Source organism: Staurois parvus, unplaced genomic scaffold (genome assembly GCF_062004578.1).
Source record: "Staurois parvus isolate SC_StPar_1 unplaced genomic scaffold, SC_StPar_1.0 ptg000159l, whole genome shotgun sequence".
NCBI classification, from domain to species: domain Eukaryota; kingdom Metazoa; phylum Chordata; class Amphibia; order Anura; family Ranidae; genus Staurois; species Staurois parvus.
Window position 1 is genome coordinate 81,352 of NW_028317955.1, and position 22,611 is coordinate 103,962.

General features: G+C 42.7%; 1 protein-coding gene across 23 annotated transcripts in view; it reads left to right on the forward strand.

Moving 5' to 3' along the window:
• Positions 1 to 19,689: 19,689 nt before the first annotated feature.
• The window catches only part of MADD (MAP kinase activating death domain), a 174,555-nt gene continuing 171,633 nt past the window's right edge, over positions 19,690 to 22,611 (forward strand). For 8 of the 23 annotated variants that reach the window (XM_089675768.1, XM_089675776.1, XM_089675782.1 and 5 more), the window contains exon 1: positions 19,693 to 19,865. The gene's annotated coding sequence lies outside the window, so the exon portion shown is untranslated. Of the gene's footprint in view, positions 19,866 to 22,611 lie in introns of all 23 variants that reach the window. The other 15 variants (XM_089675769.1, XM_089675777.1, XM_089675778.1 and 12 more) reach the window with 5 other exon arrangements.

Below are 22,611 nucleotides of genomic sequence, written 5' to 3' on the forward strand. Positions count from 1 at the left end.
CATCCATACTAAGCCCTTCGGGTCTCGTATGGATGTTAAGGGGTAACTCCACGCTGAAATTAAATAAAAAACAGCATGGGGTACCCCCCTAAATCCATAACACATACTTATCCGAGCATGCAGCCCGGCAGGTCAGGAAAGGGGGGGACGACGACGAGCGAGTGCCTCCCCCCCTCCTGAACCATACCAGGCCACATGCCCATACCAAATTATTCAAACATTTGTAAACAGACCAATTAACTGAAATGGTTTGACATTTGTACCCCAAATATGACGTTCCCTGAGGCGTTGGTAAACCGAGGTACGCCTGTATTAGTATTGCAATCCTTTGTATTGGGATACATAGAACCAACATACATCTGAATTGGCAACATAGCACAACATTTGTGTCACATTGGAGATATCTGGCTAGTTAAACTGACCATGCCCAGGGACCTAGGATTGATTCACAGCACAGAAATACAGGCTGGGTTAGCAATGTAGCTCCGTGGGTTAGTGGTTAGCACTGCTGCCTCACAACTCTAGGGTTGTCGGTTCGAATCCCAACCCCGGCGAGGTAGTAGCATGATCTCAGTGTGTGGCTGTCTTCACATACATGTTCTGGCAACATCTTTGCATTCTGTCTAAATGATCCCTAAAATGTGAATTAGAATGAGGCCTTGTCTGTTGAAACACCTTCAAAGCTGCACCTTATGTGAATGTCATACAATGGGATAAGATAAGGGCCTGAATCACTAATAGATTTGATAATGATGGTTTACACTCCACCCACTTTTGTGAAGGATTTGGCAAGCAAAGAGCTGACAGAGAGAGAGAAGAGTGAGACGAAGAAGAGTGAGCGAGAGATACATATGAAGAGTGATAAAGAGAGACATTCAGAAGAGTGAGCGAGAGAGAAGAGCGAGCCAGTGAGACAAAGAAGAGTGAGCAAGAGATACATACTGAAGAGTGATAAAGAGAGACATTCAGAAGAGTGAACGAGAGAGAAAAGACTTGGTTGGTGAATCCACACATCAAACTTGTCACAAATCCTGGCGTGCATTTTTCCCCCAAATGCATAGCAGACCCTTATCCCAGCAGGCAGGTACCGCACGCCTTCAAAGATTTATTTCCTTTGTTGATTTTCCTGCTTCGCTCACACTATATGCAATTGAAAATTACTCTTTAAGTTGCCAATTTTACTGTGTTTTCTAGAGAATTACTAACTAGTTGTGTTTTCAATTGTGTGTAGCATTGCGATTTCTATTTGAGTCTAGATGTTAAATTGCTAATAAATGGCCACAATTCTCAAATACCTTTGAACTCTCGCTGCAACAAATGGTGTATGTTAATACACTCACATTCATTATATCCAATATCAGGTACGATGTCAATGCACAAATCGCACCTGAAATTGCACACCCTGGATGTGACTTGTCATGTGATTGGCATGGCCAGCAGCTTGCTCTTTGCATGGCAAATTGCACCCAATGTTACTGGGGGCCAACACCACTGTCACATCTAATCCGATGCGGCAATTGTCCAACTTACAGTGAAGTTGCACGAGTTCACAATCCAATTGGATGTGAACAGAGCCTACAGTGGCCAATAGGGTGCGACTTGGTCTACGATTTGCAAGTCGCCTGTCATGCCAATTGCATGGCAATCGCAAACAATGTTACTGGGGGCTACCCGGTCACATTAAAGCAGATTTCTAAGTGGTGTTATTGACACCACAGTCACATCATGTGACTTGCATAGAAGTTGCATGATTTCAAAGTCGGGGTACATGGTGATTTCAAGTGCAATTTGCAAGACATTCGACATCGATCTCTCAGCAAATTGCATGAAAAGTAGTGTATTCATTACTCTATTATTACTTGCGGCTACGACCAAGTTTGAACCACAACAATATGAACGCTCCAATAGCGTGCTCATTGAGTGGAACTTGGCATGTGATTTGCACAACATGCAAGCTGTAAATCGTCTGCAAAGTCGCACCCTATTGTCTGCTATTAGAGTGACCACATGGGTGCGTTTCAAACACTGATTTCTATAGTAGTACATGTACTACTTTAGTGGCAATTTGCATAGAGATCTGTGTCAGATGTCTTGAAAATTGCATTGAAATGGTCAACTTTACTGTAAGTTGCATGATTTGTAAATCAGCTTTGCCCAGAGTGTAATGTTTGGTGATGTTTGATTTCTGGAGTGTTTTACCAATTGATGGGAAATTCACCATACTAGTCAAATCGATTTGTCATTTTCAGTATTGCATACAAGATGTGGTCATGTGACTGTCTTAACTCATGCGAGAATCTGGAGGGAATTGTGACCATAGTAGCAATAAAGGTTCCAATTGGGGTTCCCTTTCACATCCCTGCTCAATGTTCTGTTGTATGCTGCACACGTACATTTCACTGTATATATCTTTCTGATTTGTGGGGCCTGTATACCAAGGGTTAATGCAGGTAGGAAGCGGATTCATCAGGTGAAAACACTTTCACTGACCAAACTAAGGTCAGTGGTGGGTGTGGCTTCATTGGGTGTGGGGCCTTGTTTGGCGTGCTCCAAATACAACCTAGCTTATATAAAGATGTGCAGTAGGGAGTGATTTGGCCTGTTACTAGGCCGGGTGGTTTGTGACTAAGTCCTTGCTTGTAGTGGTTTGGGGGAGGAAGAGATTTTGTGCTGAATTGCCCCAGACACCACTCAGGCTGTGTTTGGAAGTGGGCTGGAAATGTTTGCATATTTTTGGCCTTGTAAAGTGTGTTTGTGTGTTATTGCACAATGATTGTGTTTTTTCTTTTTGCATTGAAAGCCTCACACATGTCAATCGTTTTGTTTAAAATCTGCTCTTGTTTTAATTTTGCTTGCTTATTTAGACTCCAATGCATTTTTCTTACAAACCTGCTGACAAATGTATGTGTAGGGGATTTGTAGAGGTGGGAGGGGATTTGTAGAGGTGGGAGGGGGTTTGTAGAGGTGGGAGGGGTTTTTCACATATGTCTTGTTTTCTTTATATTTTGATGTGTAGACTTTTTTGTGAATGGATCTTTATACTAAATGATTGTGTAAGTAAACCTTATGTGCACGAAAATGTTACTTGATTCATCTTCCCGTTTGTTTCCTGCTATAACCTGAGCACACACAGTTCACTAGAAGTATCTTTAGATTGTAAGCTCTTATGAGCAGGAGTGTTTTCTTTTTGCCACATCAATCCTATTTTTGTGACTCACCAAGATATTGACTGTACCTACTTGTTCCTGCTGACCAAATAAATGAAGATATATTTGATCAATAAATGTCTGACCGATGTTTTTGTGTTTATTTTATGTTCAATATATGAACAACCTTAATAGTTACTTTGTATACTTATATAATCTGCTCAAATGTAGCTTGTAAGAGCGTGAATATGCAAGTGGGTGCAAACTGGCTTTTTCAAAACCAAACAAAAAAATAAAAAACCTGCTTGCACCACAATATTATGTACTAATGAATATGTCACATTCACTGTGCAGCCAGCTACAGGTTTTCTACAATTTGATTTACAGTAATAAAATAGTCCCCACTGTATGTTGATTTTTGGCCTTTGGCAACAAAGATATATTAGCCAAGGTTTAAAAAGAAAAAAAAATCACTAAAACACATTCGCGAAAGCTATCATAGCCGTGCATAGAAATGAGCGATCGTGCATAGATATGCGCGATCGTGCACAAATAAACGCCAAACAGGTGTCCCCCATGGCGCACGAGCAGCTATCCTCCTGGAAGTCCGTCATCTGGTGCGCACGCACCCGGAAGTGGTTGTGGGGAGTGTAAGTGGATGAGAAGTGGTTGGAGGTTTTGTGTTGGTTGAAAATTTTGATAACTTTATTGGCATTTGGACATGGCGAGAGCACAGTTCTCAACTGAGGAGATGATCCTTATATGTAAAGTAACTGTGGCCATTGCAAATATGTTTATAACATGTGAGGGACAGGTAATTGTAATTTTGTGGGTGGGGCCTAGCAGAATCTCACTTGGTGCACATGCTACTTATCTGTACATTAGCTCCTGGGTATTGATGGGTCAATTATATTAACCACTTGCCTACTGGGTACTCCTACCCCCTTCCTGTCCTGGCCAATTTTCATCTTTCTGCACTGTTACCCTTTGAATGACAATTGTGCGGTCATGCCACATTGTACCCATCTTAAATTTGTATCAGTTTTTTCAGACAAATAGAGCTTTCTTTGGGTGGTATTGACTTGCTGCTGTGAGTTTTACTTTTTGCTCGATAAACCACAAAATAGCTCATAATGAATAAAAGGCTGTTTATATTATAACATTTGGTAAACTGGTAATTTAGCAACACTGATGTGCGTTGATGAGGCGGCACTGCTGGCCACAGGTGGGCAGAACTGTTGGGTGGCACTGGTGGGCACTGATCATCGGGGCTGACCCCTGCTTTGATAACTGCTGGTTCTCGGCAGTACTTTCCACACATTCTGACAGCGTGATGAAAGTGCAGCCAAGACCCGGCAAATGCATTTCCCGGTGATCAGCGTGTCATTGGACATGGCTGATCACATGGTAAAAAGCCGCTGTGATTGGTCTTTACCACATCACGTGATCAGCTGTGTCCTTAGGACACAGCAATCACGGAGAGCGCGTTCTGCCAGGATGTCATATGACACCCTCCCAGAGCTGCCTGGATGCAGTGTAGCGTTATTCGGCTATCTGCGGTCGCCAAATAGGTAACCAGCTAGGCCTTCATGGCTAATCTTTGATATCTGGACATGTATACTGCGTATAATGCATTACATTCTACAATGTGTTGGTGTACATGGTATTACAGTGTGCAATGTGTTGCTGGATTCTGCATGACAGTGGACAGCGTATCACAGTGTGCAATGCGTAGCTCCAGCCTGCATGACAGTGTACAGTGCATTACAGTCTACAATGTGTGGGTGTACACGGTATCACAGTGTGCAATGCGTTGCTCCATCCTGCATGACAGAGTACAGTGCATTACAGTCTACAATGTGTGGGTGTACACGGTATCACAGTGTGCAATGCGTAGCTCCAGCCTGCATGACAGTGTACAGTGCATTACAGTCTACAATGTGTGGGTGTTCACGGTATCACAGTGTGCAATGCGTTGCTCCATCCTGCATGACAGTGTACAGTGCATTACAGTCTACAATGTGTGGGTGTACACGGTATTACTTTGTACAGAGTATTACAGTGTGCAATGCGTTGTACACTGCAGTGTGCACTAAAGCATTTTACACTCAGGCACTGTACACACTAACGCATTTGACATTTCTAGTGTGCAATGCCTTGGACAGTACAATGCATTTGCAGTATTGGTGTATGTTTATTAAGCACAGATAATTCATCTGATTTTAGTTATCAAGGAGAAGTCTTCTCTGTCCCCCTGTTTGTGAGGTGGAGGACAATTGTTTTCCGAAGAGGAGAGGAGACATTTTTTCAAGGAGATCTGTATAGATTTCCAGAGATATGTGTAGATGGTTGAGGGGCTGCATGTGATCTCTGGAGATAATTGTGATTAATGATCACCTGAGTTAAACCAGTGAATGAAAAGTGTAAAAAAACATGGATTGAAAATAATCTGCACTGACCACTGTGCTTTGTCAAGCCACATATTGGCACATTCTGGTGTCACACAGATGCGATGTGAAATTTGCAGTGTTTTCTGTGCAAGCGCTGCACCGCATCACAACCGCAACCCCTTCATGCCACCTGCTGCGGCTTTCTAGGTGAAGTTACCAACACACCAATATTGGTACACAAAGCGTATTGCGATTTGCCAAATTGGATGGCATGCCTATTCACACCCATGTGCATACCCTGAAAAAGGGTCCTGCACATTTTTGGCCCGGATGCGGTGCAATTTGAGGTGTGCAAAATGTTTGTCTCTAATTGCAACGCACACAAATTGCATGTGATTTGCCCAGGAGTGCGGTGTTAGACCACAATGCATGTATGTGAAGCCAGAATAAAAGGATGTGGATTTTGTCTATTTTTACTTGCGCATGTTAACATTATGGAAGTGCATTTTTCTTCTGTTTAACATGCTATAGAAATGCAACATGCATTTGGATGGAGTGTTTTTGTATGTGCATTTTGGAAGTATTCTAAACACACATTGACCCTAGGGCCACACCATATCTTATGCAGGCCATAGATGGGTCGAAAATCGGCCGATTTTTCGGCCGAAAATAAAATCGGCCGATTTTCGGATCGTTGGTGGGCTATTTGTTCGGCCGTTTTTCGGTATTTTGGCAGATTTTTTTTTTCGGTAAAGTTGGAAAAAAACGGCCGAATTTGCCGATCAGCCGATTTTTGCGGCAATGATGGGCAAATCGGCCGATTTTTTTACTGATAAAAAATCTGCACATGAGCAGTGACCTGCAAGAGGAAGACAAAAAGAAGAAAAAGAAGAAGAGGATGATGATGATGAAGATGATGAAGAAGAGGATGATGATGAAGAAGAAGAAGAAGATGATGAAGAGGAAGAAGAGGATGATGATGAAGAAGAAGAAGAGGAAGAAGAAGGATGAAAAATGAGAGGAATTCCAGTATGGCAAAAAGTGTCCCTGCAGAGAGCTCCGCTATTTCTTTGACAGTTCCTTGACATTTACAGCGGTTGCAACATTGTATCTATTTGTTTCCGAATAAAAACATCTGTATCCGAAATGGATACAAATACATTGTTGCAACCGCTATAAATGTCAAAGAACTGTCAAAGAAATAGCGGAGCTCTCTGCAGGGACACTTTTTGCCGGCTGTAGACGGGATGAAAATCGGCCGATTTTTTTTTTACCATTGCTGGTAACGTCGGCCGCTTGAACAACCGATTTTTCATTTTTTAAAAGCAAAATCGGCTGTTTTTCTCCCCGTCTATGGCCTGCATAAGCATTAGTGTGCCTGGGGGAGGGGGGGGGACCTTTGGCCTTTCCAAACACAGTAGATGCTCCAAGAATGTTTCCTTAAACTCTTGAAATGGTTAAAAAGGAAAGACACTCTAGATAGCCTGCACTGAGAATTGACTGTCATGATGACGTGTCAATGATTATTTGCTCTCATTTTTCAGGAGTGGTACTGCTTGCGGTTGAAGCTGGTAGAAATCCACCTTCACGTCCTCCACTCACCTTCACTTGTGGCCAGTGGATATTTTGTGGCCGCAGGCAAGAACTGGCATCGAGGACCTGCATAATGACCCTGGCATGCCAGAGGTGGTTTGGAAGCAGCACAGCAATTTGACCATCCCTTTCCTCTATGTTGGTTTTAGGGGTGCAGAATTGCTTCTCGTTCGTGAACGGACTGTCGCCGGATATCAGAGTCCCCATATTTTCAAGATATGTTTTAGCCATGTTGGCTTATTTTTATGTTATTTTCCAAGTGTGTCGCACCTAACCGCACAGTAGTGTGGTGCCATGCGTATTTGTGGCTGTGAATGGGGCTGTTTTTAATAGACGTGTGTAGGTGCAACAACGTTTTCATCATGGTACCTGCGCACATCTACACAGGGCATTGCATTTCTTTGCTGTGCTGGAAAATGTGTGTTCTTGCATGCGTTTCTGCACCACCAATGGTGTGAACAAGTCCTAAGGGCTGGTTCACACTATAGAAACAGTCTAGATGTGTTCCTGATGGGTTTTTTTCATGCCCTTTTGGCATGCATGTTTAGTGTGTTCCAGTACATTTTGGATGCGTTTTGGACATGTTTACATTGCATTTTTGTATCCCTTCCACTTATTTTTTTCTATTTTCTTTGTATTCAATGTAGTTAGGGACATGTGCGTTTTAGTACATTCAAGGACGTTTCAATGTGTTCCAGTACAGTTCTGTGCAGAAACAATGCAGCGTGGTCAACTTTGTTTACAGCACCTGCAATGCATTGAAAATGCAAGCGCTGATGTGAACTATGACATTGACAACCATATAACCTTCTTTCTGTGCGTTTGTGATGCTGAAAAAGCAACTGAAACACATGTAGTGTGAACTGGCCCTAAAGGTTATTAGAGGTCAGGGAACAGGACTGACCAGGAATTGTGAATTCAATCAGACTAGTGGTGAGATACAATCAGCAATTGTATAATAATGTGAGATCTGAGCTGTAGCTGATAGAAAATGAGACACATTCACTTGATCAGTAAATAGATAGTTAAAGAGTGGGGCGGTGATCCATAGATTTGCATATGGGACAGGTGATGATGGGGTGGGGGAGGGGGTCAAGTTGTATAAGGAGACAGATTTAAAAGAGAAAAAAGTTACAATGAAATATACACGGCATGAAACTTGCACATGACCTAATTGGCAGAAGAACAGTACGCAAGTAACATTCATCCACTTTCTAGTCATTAGGCAAAATCATAATTGATTGATCAATATTCCTGCCACAACCCAGAAAATTGATCTCCATTTTTTTGGGATGTTGCCAAGACTGGGATTAGAACCCATGACCCAAGTGCTGTAAGTTCTGAGCTCTAACCACTAAACCACTGTGGGAAACACAGTTTGAGTTATAATGTAGAATAGTTACATTGTTTAAAAATGATAAAGCGAGCGCTGGTCAAATGATATAGACTAGTAATATGGTCTTACACAAGATAAATATAACCACAAACAGTAGTGCATGAACTCGTGAAAGGTCATCCACCCCTGTGACAGTGTACTACACTATTGAGCACCTTTCTGGCTCCTGTGGCTGAGCTAATTCCTCCCCAGGACCATTTGGGCACCCACCCTGATGGATGGATGGATGGATGGAGCTGGATGACTAACCCATAGCTGCCAGCATACCGCTGCACCCCCAGATGTGCGATGTGTATAACCCATGCACATTAATACTTTTGTTCTGTTGAGTGTAGACCAGTCCCAAGGGTGGTTTACCTTTCACGAGTTCATGCACTACTGTCCGTCACGGAGAGAACACATGTGCCATTCATAGGCACTCTCTGAGTTGGTACTCTCACACCAAGGACATTCCATTATTCAGGAATAATTATATGAACTTATTTTAGCACGATTTACCAGTTTACATCATTATTGCAATTCTTTACACTTTTTGGTTTTTACATGCGTTCATTATTGATCACATGCATTTATAGCGCTGCACTTGTCTTTAACATAGAATAGTTATGTGATTAAAGAGAATGAAGATATATAACTATATTGGGAAATTAGAAGTATATAAATTATTTGAGATATAAGTGTGAAAATGTTTAACATTTGAAAATAGAATGTATGACATTCATTAGTAAATGCAATACTTTCCTGATCATTTTGGAGAAACAGCAAAAAAAAAAAATAGCAAAAGAGAATTTTCAGAATGTAATAGTACAGCTGTATTAGAATTTTCTATCAGAAAAACGCCAATGTTAATAAAGCCCGCGCTTGTGCGCCATCTAGCGAATATATCCGGTATTGCACCTAAAAATGTGCCAGACAGGATACCTCATTCACTAATGGCAAAGTAGTCAGTAGACGCTCGTTAATGAGCTTGCTAGACGCTGGTCAGACCACTGATTGATTGACTGGAGTCTGCCTGAATGGTCAGTCTCTGCTATTACACTCACATCTTAGTGAATCAGGGCCTAAAGGTCCATTTACATGTCGGTTAATTCCCTTACGACCCCCTCTAACCTAGAGACTTTACAAACACATCCTTTATTGGTTATCTCACTCCTGCCCCCTCCCTCTAGATTTATTTGAACTTGTAATCTGTTAGATTTTGTTAGACATGCAATCTTTATTATTATCCATATCCCCTCATACTTATCTTGGTGATAATTTTTACTGGTTACTTGCTTTTTACAAAACCCCATTTATACATAACGCACTATATACAGCTATTCTGTTTTCTTTCATATAAAAAGGGAGAAAGAAGAAAACAAAATGAAAGGAAAAATAAAAGAAATACTTTGACTGTAATATAGACTTTACCACCAGCTATTCTGTTTTTTTAGGTAGGGGGCGTGTGCACGCACGCCTATCTTCGCTGTCACTGGCTGCAGTCATTGGCTCCCTGAAATGTTGATCAGCAGGTCCCAGGCAATGATTCACGGCCGGGACCTGTTGATCATCAGAGAAAGTGACAGGAGACAGATCTGTGTTGGTAAACAATCAGATCTCTCTACTGACAATGGGGATGTGCAGGTTTTTGTCTCCCTGCAAAGCAAGGAAACAAAAACTTTCAGATCCCCTAGTACAACAGTACACAGCACACACATTACACATAGTTAGGCACATAGTTAACCCTTTATTTTACCAAAATGTTAACCCCTTCCTTCCCAGTTACATTAGTGACAGTGCATTTTATTAGCACTGATCACTATATTAGTGTCACTGGTCATGTCAGTGTCAGTTAGCCAGTGTCAGAATGCCCGCTGTACTATCACAGTCCCCTTATAAGTCGCTGATTACTAGTAAAAAAAGATTTCAAAATTCCAGTATATATACCATCATTTGTAGATGCTATAATTTTCACAAAAACCAATTAATATACATTTATTGGGATTTTTTTTTTACCAAAGACATGTAGCAGAATACATTTTGATTTACATTTATGAAGAAATTTTATTTTATATTGTTTAATGGGATAGGTTTTATAGCAAAAAGTAAAAAATATTACTGTTTTATCAAATGTTTTGGTCTTGTGCAAAAAATTAAAAACCCAGTGGTGATCATGATCAAGTACCACCAAAACAAAGCTCTATTTGTGTGAAAAAAATTATATAAATTTAATTTGTGTACAGGGTTGCATGACTATGCAATTGTCAGTTAAAGTAGTGTAGTACAATATAGCAAAAAAATGGCCTGGTCTTGAAGGGGGGTAAGTGGTTAACCATTGTTGTTTGCTTTTTATGAACACCAATCAGCTGCAGCACTGATATGTTTAATCTGACAGCAACAGGGTGTTGCTCCTAGAATAAATACATCAGTGCTCACAACGCTGCTGGAGGAGATTTCTTATCCGCAGTTAAAAAAAAGAACATATATGCCCAAACATGGGGGCCTGGGGTGTATATATATTTATTTATTTAAAGCGGAGTTCCATTCATTCTGTAAAAAAATAAAGGTCAGCAGCTACAAAAACTGTAGCTGCTGACTTTTAAAAAACAGCCACTCACTTGTCCCCCGAACCCGCGGTGCCCCCCGCCGCAGCCTGTTACATCTTCAGTGTGGGCTTCCAGCTGTGGCAGCTTGCAGCTTCACAGCCGGGTGCCCACTGCGCATTCGCGAATAGCGCTGGGCTTCCTGGATGGCCCCGTAGTCTTCTGGGACCTGTCCCACAAGTCTACGGGGAGGGAGGGTAGGAGGACAACTTCCGTTTCCAATTGCCTAGGCGATCGCAGTGGAAGTGGGAGCGGGTATTTGTCAATTTCGGGTACCCGCTCCCCAAAGGTGCCAATCCTTAATCGGGAGAGGAGGACCAATCTTTAAAGCGGAACTTCCCCTTTTGGGTGGAACTCTGTTCTTTTTTTTCATTCAGCCCACAGGATTTCCAGCTTTTAGAGGGGCCCCACAAGTATGGTGTATGTATAGTCACATTGGTCCAAGCTAGACCAATGTAAACAAGGTAAGATTATCCATACTTTTAATCCTTGCAGTTTGGGGGGGAGGGGGTAAGCTTCACTGCAAGGGTAGTTTTTCAATATCCCTGGAGTTTACTTCTAAACCATTGTGGATTAGGTTTACCTCTATACTCAGCCCAATTTTTTTTTACGCTGTCATGACACAATTTTTCTGTCTATGCTATTCTTGTAGTCAGTCATACTGAATGAGTCCCTTGATGTGAAGTACACATTATCGGATTGGCATAGCACAACCTGTTATTTTTACACGTCAAGCAATTCCCATAAAAGTCTGGAATCTAGTACAATTACACACTTCACTCACTACTTCTCCAGTCCATCTTATGTATCTATAAATAAGAAATCTAGATCAGGTAATATATTGCAACTTCTTTTTTCAGGCATTTCCCTTTATTCTCATGTGGTGATCCTGCCGTTATCACACTACTGTCCTCTGGTAACAACATTCTATAATTTGTGGAGGGTCAGCATTGTCACAAAGGTTAGGATGTGCGCTAGGACTACAGAACACCTCCTTCTACCCTCGTCCCCATAATATGGATGGGGTTGTTCTATAGTCTACAAAATGTGAACAATGTTAAGCAGCCAGCTGAAGCAGAGGGCATAGCCAGTTGTTGTCAGCTCACAACATTTCTGGCAGGAACAACAGATATTTTATTGTACTTACTGTGCAGATATAATAAAACCCTTTTAATGGTATGTTTAGCAAATCAAATGGGAGTAAGGCTTCGTTCACACCTTCAGACCTTCAGCTATGCCCAAGCATAGGGGCCTGGGGTGGCCAGTGGGTAGGTTAACCATTGCTGTTTTCTTTGCAGGAATGCCATTTAGCTGCAGCACCGATCTGTTTATTCTGACAGCAACAGGGTCTTGCTTTCAGAATATACTTAAGTAATTGTGTGCAGCGCTGTTGGATTAGATTTTTCATCCGCAGTTAAAAAAGAGCATATATGCCCAAACATGGGGGCCTGAGGTGGCCAGTGGGTGGATTGCCCCTATGCTTCAGCATATATATTTTATAATATTTTTTGGCACATATTTAATTAAAAAAGTTGTTTCATTGAATTACTGTTTTATTGTTAACCATTGCTGTTTTCTTTGCAGGAATGCCATTTAACTGCAGCACCGATCTGTTTATTTTAAGAGCAACAGGGTCTTGCTCTCAAAATATACATAAGTAAGTGTGGGCAGTGCTGTTGGATGAGATTTTTTTTATCCACAGTTAAAAAAAGAGCATATATGCCCAAGCATAGGGGCCTGGGGTGGCCAGTGGGTGGATGGCCCCTATGCTTCAGCATATATATTTTATAATATTTTTTGGCACATATTTAATTTAAAAATTTGTTTTATTGAGTTACAATGACAATGACCCAAAACACACGGCCAAGGCAACAAAGGAGTGGCTCAAGAAGAAGCATACTAAGGTCCTGGAGTGGCCTAGCCAGTCTCCAGACCTTAATCCGATTGAAAATCTGTGGAGGGAGCTGAAAGTTCGAGTTGCCAAACGTCAGCCACCAAACCTAATGACTTAGAGAGGATCTGCCAAGAGGAGTGAGCCAAAATCCCTCCTGAGATGTGTGGCCAACTACAGGAAATGTCTGACCTCTCTGATAGCCAACAAGGGATTTGCCACCAAGTACTAAGTCATGTTTTGTGAAGGTAATCAAATACTTATTTCCCTCATGAACATGCAAATCAGTGCATCATTTGTTAGACATGCATTTCTTTTGAAATTTGTGTTGCTATTCTGTCTCTCAGTGTTACAATACACGTACCATTCGATTTTTAGACTGATCATTTCTTTGTGAGTGGGCAAACATTCAAACTCAGCATGGGATCAAATACTTATTTCCTTTACTGTATATGCCCAAGCATGGGGGCCTGGGGTGGTCAGTGGGAGAATCGCCCCTATGCTTTGGCATATATATATATATTTGTTTGTATTTAATTCTTTTATATATATATTGTAACATTTGGGGATGTTTAGCTCAGTAGTAGATGCGTTTGTGAGTGAGTTCACGCCAGTCAGGAACTTTTTTTTCAGGGCTTGGTAGCCCACTTTTATTAAAAGGCAAAAAAAGGAAAGTCTAAAACACAATGTTTCCCATACAGGGGTTCTTCTTCAGCAAAATATACACAATGCAAATGAAAATACTAGCCCACCTGGCTACTCTTCAGCAGCACTGCTGCTATAGTTACTGGTCCTTCTGACCATCTGTTCTTTCAGGCACACAGCTTAGAGCCGCACATGACTCTTCTGGCCAAGTCCTCAGGCCATTAACTCAGACGCGCACAGCTCCTCAGGCCGTTAGCTGTCTCTTGCTGACCTTCATACTCCGGCTGCCACCTGTACCCTCCCTGACTCCTGTAGGTGACCTCCTGTCTCTCTTGGGTGGAGCCCTGAGGTATTCCTAAACCTTCATTATAAGTCCTGTGTGCACCTGGGCACACATCCTGCTGTTCCTCCGCAATACCCGGACACCGGGTTGGAGATTCCGTCCCGCCCAAAACACTATGGAATCTCCAAACTATGGAGCCCCTTCCAGGAATACCAAAACTTGGAGAAAACTGCAACAGCAGTTTTCTCCACTCAACAGCTGTACTCCGTAGTCCTGCACTCAGCCAATGTGCTCACCCTGTGTCCTTTAACTGACAAATTTCACAATACCGTATTTTTCGCCATATAAGACGCTCCGGAATATAAGACGCACCCAATTTTAAAGGAGGAAAATCTAGAAAAAAAAGATTCTGAACCCAATACATATAGTAATTCATCCCCCATATAGTAATTCATCCCCCATATAGTAATTCATCCCCCATAGTAATTCATCCCCCATATAGTAATTCATCCCCCATATAGTAATTCATCCCCCATATAGTAATTCATCCTCCATAGTAATTAATCCCCCATATAGTAATTCATCCCCCATATAGTAATTCATCCCCCCTATAGTAATTCATCCCCCATATAGTAATTCATCCCCCATAGTAATTCATCCCCCATAGTAATTCATCCCCCCTATAGTAATTCATTCCCCATATTGTGTCAATTCACTTACCTTTGCTCCGCGCGTTCCTCTTGCCGTGTTCCCGCGCCGTTCCGGTCTTCAGGGCGGACTGTGAGAGGAGAGGAGTTCGTCACGCTGCCCCGCCTACATCCTGTCCGCCCCGAAGTTTGCCCATTGCTGATCCACGAGCAGAGGGGGTGATGACGTCAGCGCGCACCGCCGGGTGTACCAAGATGGCCGACCGCTCCAGAGATAGGCCAAAGCCGCGGCCTTTCCTACGGCCGTGGCCGCGCCTCACGGATTCTCTCTCTATTCGTCGTATAAGACGCACCAACTTTTTCCCCCCAGCTTTGGGGAAGAAAAAGTGCGTCTTATACGGCGAAAAATACGGTATATATTTTATATATATATATATATATATATATATATTTATATTACTTTTTTTGGCAGATTTTTTCACCCATATTGATCGATGTGAATGGAGGATTCTGTTCTTTTTTTTCATTCAGCCCACAGGATTTCCAGCTTTTAGAGGGGCCCCACAAGTATGGTATATGCATAGTTATATTGGTCCAAGCTAGACTAATGTAAACAAGGTAAGATTATCCATACCTGGAATTCATCTTTAATCCTTGCACTTTGGGGGGTAAGCTTCACTGCAAGGGTAGTTTTTCAATTGCCCCGGAGTTTACTTCTAAACCATTGTGGATTAGGTATACCTCTATACTCAGCCCAATTTTTTATTCACGCTGTCATGACACAATTTTTCTGTGTATGCTATTCTTGTGGTCATACTGAGCTAAAGATTCATTGAATACTTTCTCAATGAGTCACTTGATGTAAAGTACACTTTATGGGATTGGCATAGCACAACCTGTTATTTTTACACATCAAAGAATTCCCATACATGTCCGGAATCTAGTACAATGACACACCTCACTCACTACTTCTCCAGTCCATCTTATGTATCTATAAAGAAGGAATCTAGATCAGTATTATAGAATCTCAAATAGTAAATACGAATTAGTCACTATTTTTGGAACAGAATTGGTTGATATTTTGCTTATATTTTTAAGATAAATTTTAAGCAATGTTAAAATCCAGAAAGGTAATATATTGCAACTTCTTTTTTCAGGCATTTCCCTTTATTATCATGTGGTGATCCTGCCATTATGACACTACTGTCCTATGGTAACAACATTCTATAAGACAAAGCATGTCTCTTCTGCAATAAAAATCCTGCCTGTCCTCCCATTTTTGTTTGTTACGTAACGCTCCACTTTAAAGCAAACCTTTCTTTTTCACCAGTTCAAGGAAATGTGTGTATGTACTGTGTAGGATTGTTTGATTTCATTTTGATCTCATTCCCACAGCATTGGGCCACGTTGCTCAATGCAAACCCAACACAACAACAAGCTGAAATCTATAGTTTTCAGTAGGCCCAGTTCACAGCAACATGTTGCATTTTGCAAAAATGGAATGAGCCGCATTTACTGGAAGTTCAATTTGCAAAGGCAAGTATATTGGCTCCTGCTGCAAACGTAAAAAATTGATAAAGGAACGCATGTCAAGGCTTGTAAACAGGGGTGGACTGACAATCATGGGGCCCCCGGGCAATAGGGGATCATGGGGCCCGTGACCTTGCCCACACTCAAAGCACACCCAAAAAAAAGCCTATAAAAGGTACCAGGGGCATTTCATGGGGCCCCCTACTGACCCCGGGCCCTCGGACAGTGCCCGAGTGCTCACATGGTCAGTCTGCCCCTGCTTGCAAACCCAAGGGGTTCACACGTTGCTGAAACAATTATACCTCAGGTTGTATTTGGTGGGCAATACCAGCACCAGACATAACCCATTCGTTACAAAACGTTGCAGCACTGCAGACTTATTACCTGGCATATTACCGCTTGGCCACCTGCCAAATGCCACAGTGGATCACTTTTCAGAGGAACAGCAATGGAAGCTGCAAGTGTTATTGAGAGGAATACAAAGGTCGCCATTTCTGATCACCTTTTCAAAAAAAACAAAAGTCTATGGCCCCATCCACACTAGTGACTAGAGTTTCATCGGATTCCTGCAGCTGGGATCACAGGTGTATGCAGACAGCGGTGTCCGCTCCACTCTATTTTTTTCTGTTCTATTCTTTTATAGTCTAATCTATTCTTTTCTATTCTATTCTATTCTGTTTTATTCTTGTATTTTCTGTTCTATTCTATTATGTTTTGTTTTGATCTAATCTCTTCTTTTCTTATTTATTCTTTTACATTCTGTTCTATTCTGTTTTATTCTAATCTATTCTTTTCTATTTTATTCTTTAATCTTCTGTTCTATTCTGTTCTGTTTTATTCTGATCTATTCTTTTCTATTTTATTCTTTTATCTTCTGTTCTGTTTTATTCTAATCTCTTCTTTTCTTTTTTATTATTTTATATTCTGTTCTATTCTGTTTTAGTCTGATCTATTCTTTTCTATTTTATTCTTTTATCTTCTGCTCTATTCTGTTCTGTTTTATTCTAATCTCTTCTTTTCTATTTTATTCTTTTATATTCTGTTCTATTCTGTTTTATTCTAATCTATTCTTTTCTATTGTATTCTTTTATCTTCTGTTCTGTTTTATTCTGATCTATTCTTTTCTATTTTATTTTTTTATCTTCTGTTCTGTTTTATTCTAATCTCTTCTTTTCTTTTTTTATTCTTTTATATTCTGTTCTAGTCTGATCTATTCTGTTCTATTTTATTCTTTTATCTTCTGTTCTATTTTATTCTAATCTCTTATTTTCTATTTTATTCTTTTATGTTCTATTCTGTTTTATTCTAATCTATTCTTTTCTATTTTATTCTTTTATCTTCTGTTCTATTCTGTTCTGTTTTATTCTGATCTATTCTTTTCTATTTTATTATTTTACCTTCTATTCTATTCTGTTTTATTTTATTCTTGTTTCTTTTCAATGCTATGTTTTTATTTTCTATTCTATTCTTTTCTGTTCTATTTTTTTATGCTCCCCAATAGACATCAATGGGACCGCTCCGCATGGGGGATGATCTAAACATATGTTCATCTCCATGTGGGTAAGCATGGCCCTCGCATGTGGTACACATTGATATGCCCCAACAAGTCCTAAAGAGCCCCATAGCTGATACAACTATGTAGGCACCAAGACTGGGACAAGGGGTGAGCAAAAGGTTCGGCTACAGTGGGCATGGTGGTATCATGTGAGGTGGGAGGTGCCACATGGAGAGTTTGTTTTAGTAAGTAAAATTTGGGAGGGGGAGAGAATTTGTGATGGGGTGATATGCTAGGAGGGGTGATTTGTGCTGGGAATGGGGGGGGGAATAGGATTTGTGCTGGGAAGGGGGATGGGGGAATAGAATTTGTGCTAGAGAGGGGGATTTGTGCTAGGAAGGGGGGGTGGGGGAATAAGGATTTTTGCTAGAAGGGGTGGTTTTGTGCTAGGAAGGGGGGGGGGGAATAAGGATTTTTGCTAGAAGGGGTGGTTTTGTGCTAGGAAGGGGGGGGGGAATAGGATTTTTGCTAGAAGGGGTTGTTTTGTGCTAGGAAGGGGGGGGAATAGGATTTTTGCTAAAAGGGAGGAGTTGTGCTGGGAAGGAGGATGGGGGAATATGATTTGTGCTAGAAGGGGGGATTTGTGCTGGGAAGGGGGATAGAGGAATAAGGATTTTTGCTAGAAGGGGTGGTTTTGTGCTGGGAAGGGGGGTGGGGGAATAGGATTTGTGCTAGAAGGGGGGATTTGTACTGGGAAAGGGGATGGGGGAATAAGTATTTTTACTAGAAGAGGGGATTTGTGCTGGGAGGGGGATAGGGAATAGGATTTGTGCCTGAAGGGGTGATTTGTGCTGGGAAGAGGGCTGGGGGAATAGGATTTTTTCTAGAAGGGGAGATTTGTGCTGGGAGGGGGATGGGGGAATAAGGATTTTTGTTAGAAGGGGGGATTTGTACTGGGAAAGGGAATGGGGCAATAAGGATTTTAGCTAGGAGATTTGTGCTGGGAAGGGGGATGGGGGAATAGGATTTGTGCTAGAAGGGGGATTTGTGCTGGGAAGGGGGGTGGGGGAATAGGATTTGTGCTAGAAGGGGTGATTTGTGCTGGGAAGGGGAATGGGGGAATAGGATTTGTGTTGGGAAGGGGGGATTTGTGCTGGGAAGGGGGATGGGGGGAATAGGATTTGTGCTAGAAGGGGGGATTTGTGCTGGGAAGGGGGATGGGGGAATAGGATTTGTGCTAGAAGGGGGATTTGTGCTGGGAAGGGGGATGGGGAAATAGGATTTGGGCTGGAAAGGGGGGTGGAGGAATAGGATTTGTGCTAGAAGGGGGATTTGTGCTGGGACGGGGGATGGGGGGAATAGGATTTGTGCTTGAAGGGGAGATTTGTGCTGCGAAGGGGGAATAGGATTTGTGCTAGAAGGGGGAATTTGTGCTAGGAAGGGGATTTCAGGTGTGTGGGGGGATTGTACTAATACGGACAGTTTTGTTTGGGGGAATTTTAGCTTGCAAAGGGAATCTATGCTTAGTGGGAGTGTGTAGCTTAGTACTCAGACATGTTTTTGAGGGGAGGGGATTTTTTCTGACACATAATGCTGATCCTTCTTGTGGGGAAGGGGTGGTCAGTTTTGCATCTTCTCCCTGGGCACTAATGACCTTTTCCCGGCATTGCAGAGGGCAGACCCTTCTTAGCACCCCCATAGTCCCATCCCAGAGTCTGGGCCCTCACACACCTATTCTACCTTTATTATAATCCGTCTCCTCTATCCAATCGTCTGCCATTTTATGGCCATGGATACCTTTCCAGGTCAGCTCTATAGCAGCCTGTGGTAGAGTGTAGTGAAGGAATCGGATCATAGTCGCAGCTACACAGGGTGGAGTGCACCTTTATCTCACTATCTCTCACCAGCTACTGTTTATTGACTCTGCACTACATTTACTAGCACATAACTCAGCGCTGAACACCAGGAGCCGCCATAACACCTCTCCTCACACACCACTGTATACACACACAGCGTCAGGAGGACAATCTGTGTGCGTCATGACGTAAAGGAGACGCCTGCGCCGCGGCGTTGGCAGGCCAAAAGAAGGGGGCGGGTTTTTTTTGCTGCTTGCAAGTCCCTGAGCTCGGAGCGTGTGCACGGCTGGTAAGGGGGGCAGCCGGGTGCGCGCTCGTGTGTACAGCCTGGGCCCGGACCGACTGCAGCGTCGAGTGAGGGAGGAGAGGGGACCGAGGAGCGGGGCCTCCGGTGTGTCACCCGGCCAGCAGGTAGGTGCTGCTGTCAGTGTGTGTGTATGAGGAGCTGAGCAGCTCCACCCCCCTGTCACTGAGCTCCCCTGACACTGCTGCCATCCCTCCTGTGTGCCTGCCATGGGTCAGTCAGTGCCTGCATCACCGAGGAGGTCCTGTCATCTGCTGATCTGTGCGCCGTGTTCTGTCATCTTCCTACATATGAGTCCATGTATAATACATCTCTGGGTTTATATATCTGTGCTGACCCATTGGAGTGCCCCCTAAACCAAAATGTCCCCAGGGTGTCCCCTGTGCTTCATGGCTGACTGACACCACCTATCTATATGGTGTCACACAGCTACGGGGGACATGTCAGGTATGGGGACACTGTAGACATTCTATAGAGGATCGGTATGGCAGGCTCTGGAAAGAAGAGGAATCCGCACTTCATGTGTAGCGGGTGCCGTGCTGCTCCACACCCCGGGGTAATCCAGAGCGCCCTATAGAAGGTTCTGGAAGGACTTCCATAGAGAACACAGGGAGGAGGAGGTGGGCACCTTTCTACACTGATGCTTTGGAGAGCCACTGCCCGGGGGGGTCCATAGTCCCCTGTGTTCTCTATGGAAGTCCTTCCAGAACTTTCTATGTGCTGTCTGGATCACCATTGTGGGTGGAGCACCTATTTCATACGGAGTGCCGATATCTTCTCTATATGTCTCATATATATATATATATATATTCAATATACATGGGGCACCGGAGATGCTGGACAGTGGCTAAATGGTTAGCACTTCCGCCTGGCAGTACTAGGGTCCTTGGTTTGAATCCCAGCCACGGCACCACCTGCCTGGAGTTTGCATGTTCTCCCTGTGCCTGCGTGGGATTTTGGGGGCGTGTATGTAGCTAGGCTGCCAAAACGTTTCTCACATGTGATCCCCATACTCGGGAGAAGTAGAAGAATGTGTGTTTTGGGTTGTTCTACATATAGCCATGGCATGCATGAGCAATATATCATTTAGTCACAGGGGCTAAATGGTTAGCACTTCCGCCTGGCAGCACTGGGGTCATTGGTTTGAATCCCAGCCACGGCACCACCTGCCTGGAGTTTACACGTGCTCCCTGTGCCTGCGGGGGTTTCCTCCCACACTCCAAAGACATGCTGGTAGGTGAATTGAATCCAGTATAATTTGGCCCTAGTATGTGTATGTATGAATGTGAGTTAGGGACCTTAGATTGTACACCCCTTGAGGGCAGGGACTGATGTGAATGTTTTTTATATATATATCTTATATATATATATATATATATATATATATATATATATATATATATATATATATAACATTCTTATCCCTTTTTCTTCATGCCTGCTGAAGGCCTTATGTGGAGGAGACTTGCCTCCTTCACAGGGACTTCCATAGGTGGGCAGTTAGTTTTCCCAGTTTAGGTTGCGTCTCCAGCTCTGGTTGTGTGCATCAATAGTATGGTGGTCGTTGCCGCCTACCTTTTGTGTGTGTCGTTCCCCCAACACAACCATACTAAATGACCTGTACCCAAAGTAGACACGCATCAGCCAGAATACATATATAGTCCATGTCCAATGTCTTACCGCTCCCCCCATACCTTCTGTAACATAAATGTAGGATTCGGTAGTTGTGATGTGTTCTGTAGAAATATGTAATTGTAGATGTAGTTTAGTTCCGTGTTATTACAGATAAGAGCTCAGTATTCAGTCAGAGACATGTTCACCAATTAGCATCTGAAAGGACAGAGCAGCTTCTAGGCTAGAGGTGACACCCAGATGCCAATAAAACGTCACCTATGTAGCCAGAGTTTGCCACCTTTCTGAAATGTAAAAGAAGAGCTCTAGCCATTTTTGGCTTCAGGAAACCGCAGGGGACAAGGAGGGGGCTCCGAAAGGTCTGCCAGCTCTGATTTATATCCACAGATCAGAGGAATCTGTTTCATCTCTCATGAAACCTAAAATATTAGTTGCAGAGAGATGAAAATACTGCCTTCTGATTGGACACACTGTAGGCTCCATCTGTATGTAAAACTGTATCTGTAGCCTCTGTAGAATCCCAGAGAAACGCACAAAACGGTTATATGGTGCCTGATTGCGACAGCTGAACAGTGATTGGTACTGTCGCGATCAGACTGATGCGCTGGTGTCAGAAATTCTATCCTTGACTTGGCGATCCAAACCGTTCCTGGTCCAATTGAATTTGGGCATTTCAGAACACAGAATGTCCTGTGGGCTGGTACAGGAACACCCCCCAGGGTTGATTGGCCACGGGCTAATGTCCAGCCCACATCCATATTTCAATAAATTGAGGACCCTGAGATATGGACGGTGTGATTCGTACAGAGCCAGTTCTATTTGACTGGCGAATCGCGGAATTTCTCTGACTTGCTCCAGTCGCAGGATAACTCTTGGTAAAAGTTTTATTTCTGTTTTTATTTTATAGTGAATAGCCGATTGTCTTTTTGTATTTTCTGTAACTCTTTATACTTTGTACATATTTTATGCACTGCCCACTTTTGGGATATTAAATCAGAAAATGAATATGTGACTTCTGGGTACTTAAGCTTGGGCTCATATCTGGAGAGATTGTATTGTAGTGTCTATATGCTCGGTCTATGTTCATTGCCAATCTGTATGCAATTGCACTGTGTGTTGGCAGATTGCATGCAGATTGTAAAGTAGCATATCTTCCAGACAGAGATTTGTGTTTGGTGGCCCAGCAGACCAGTCTGCGGACAAACTGTTGGGTGGTGGCAA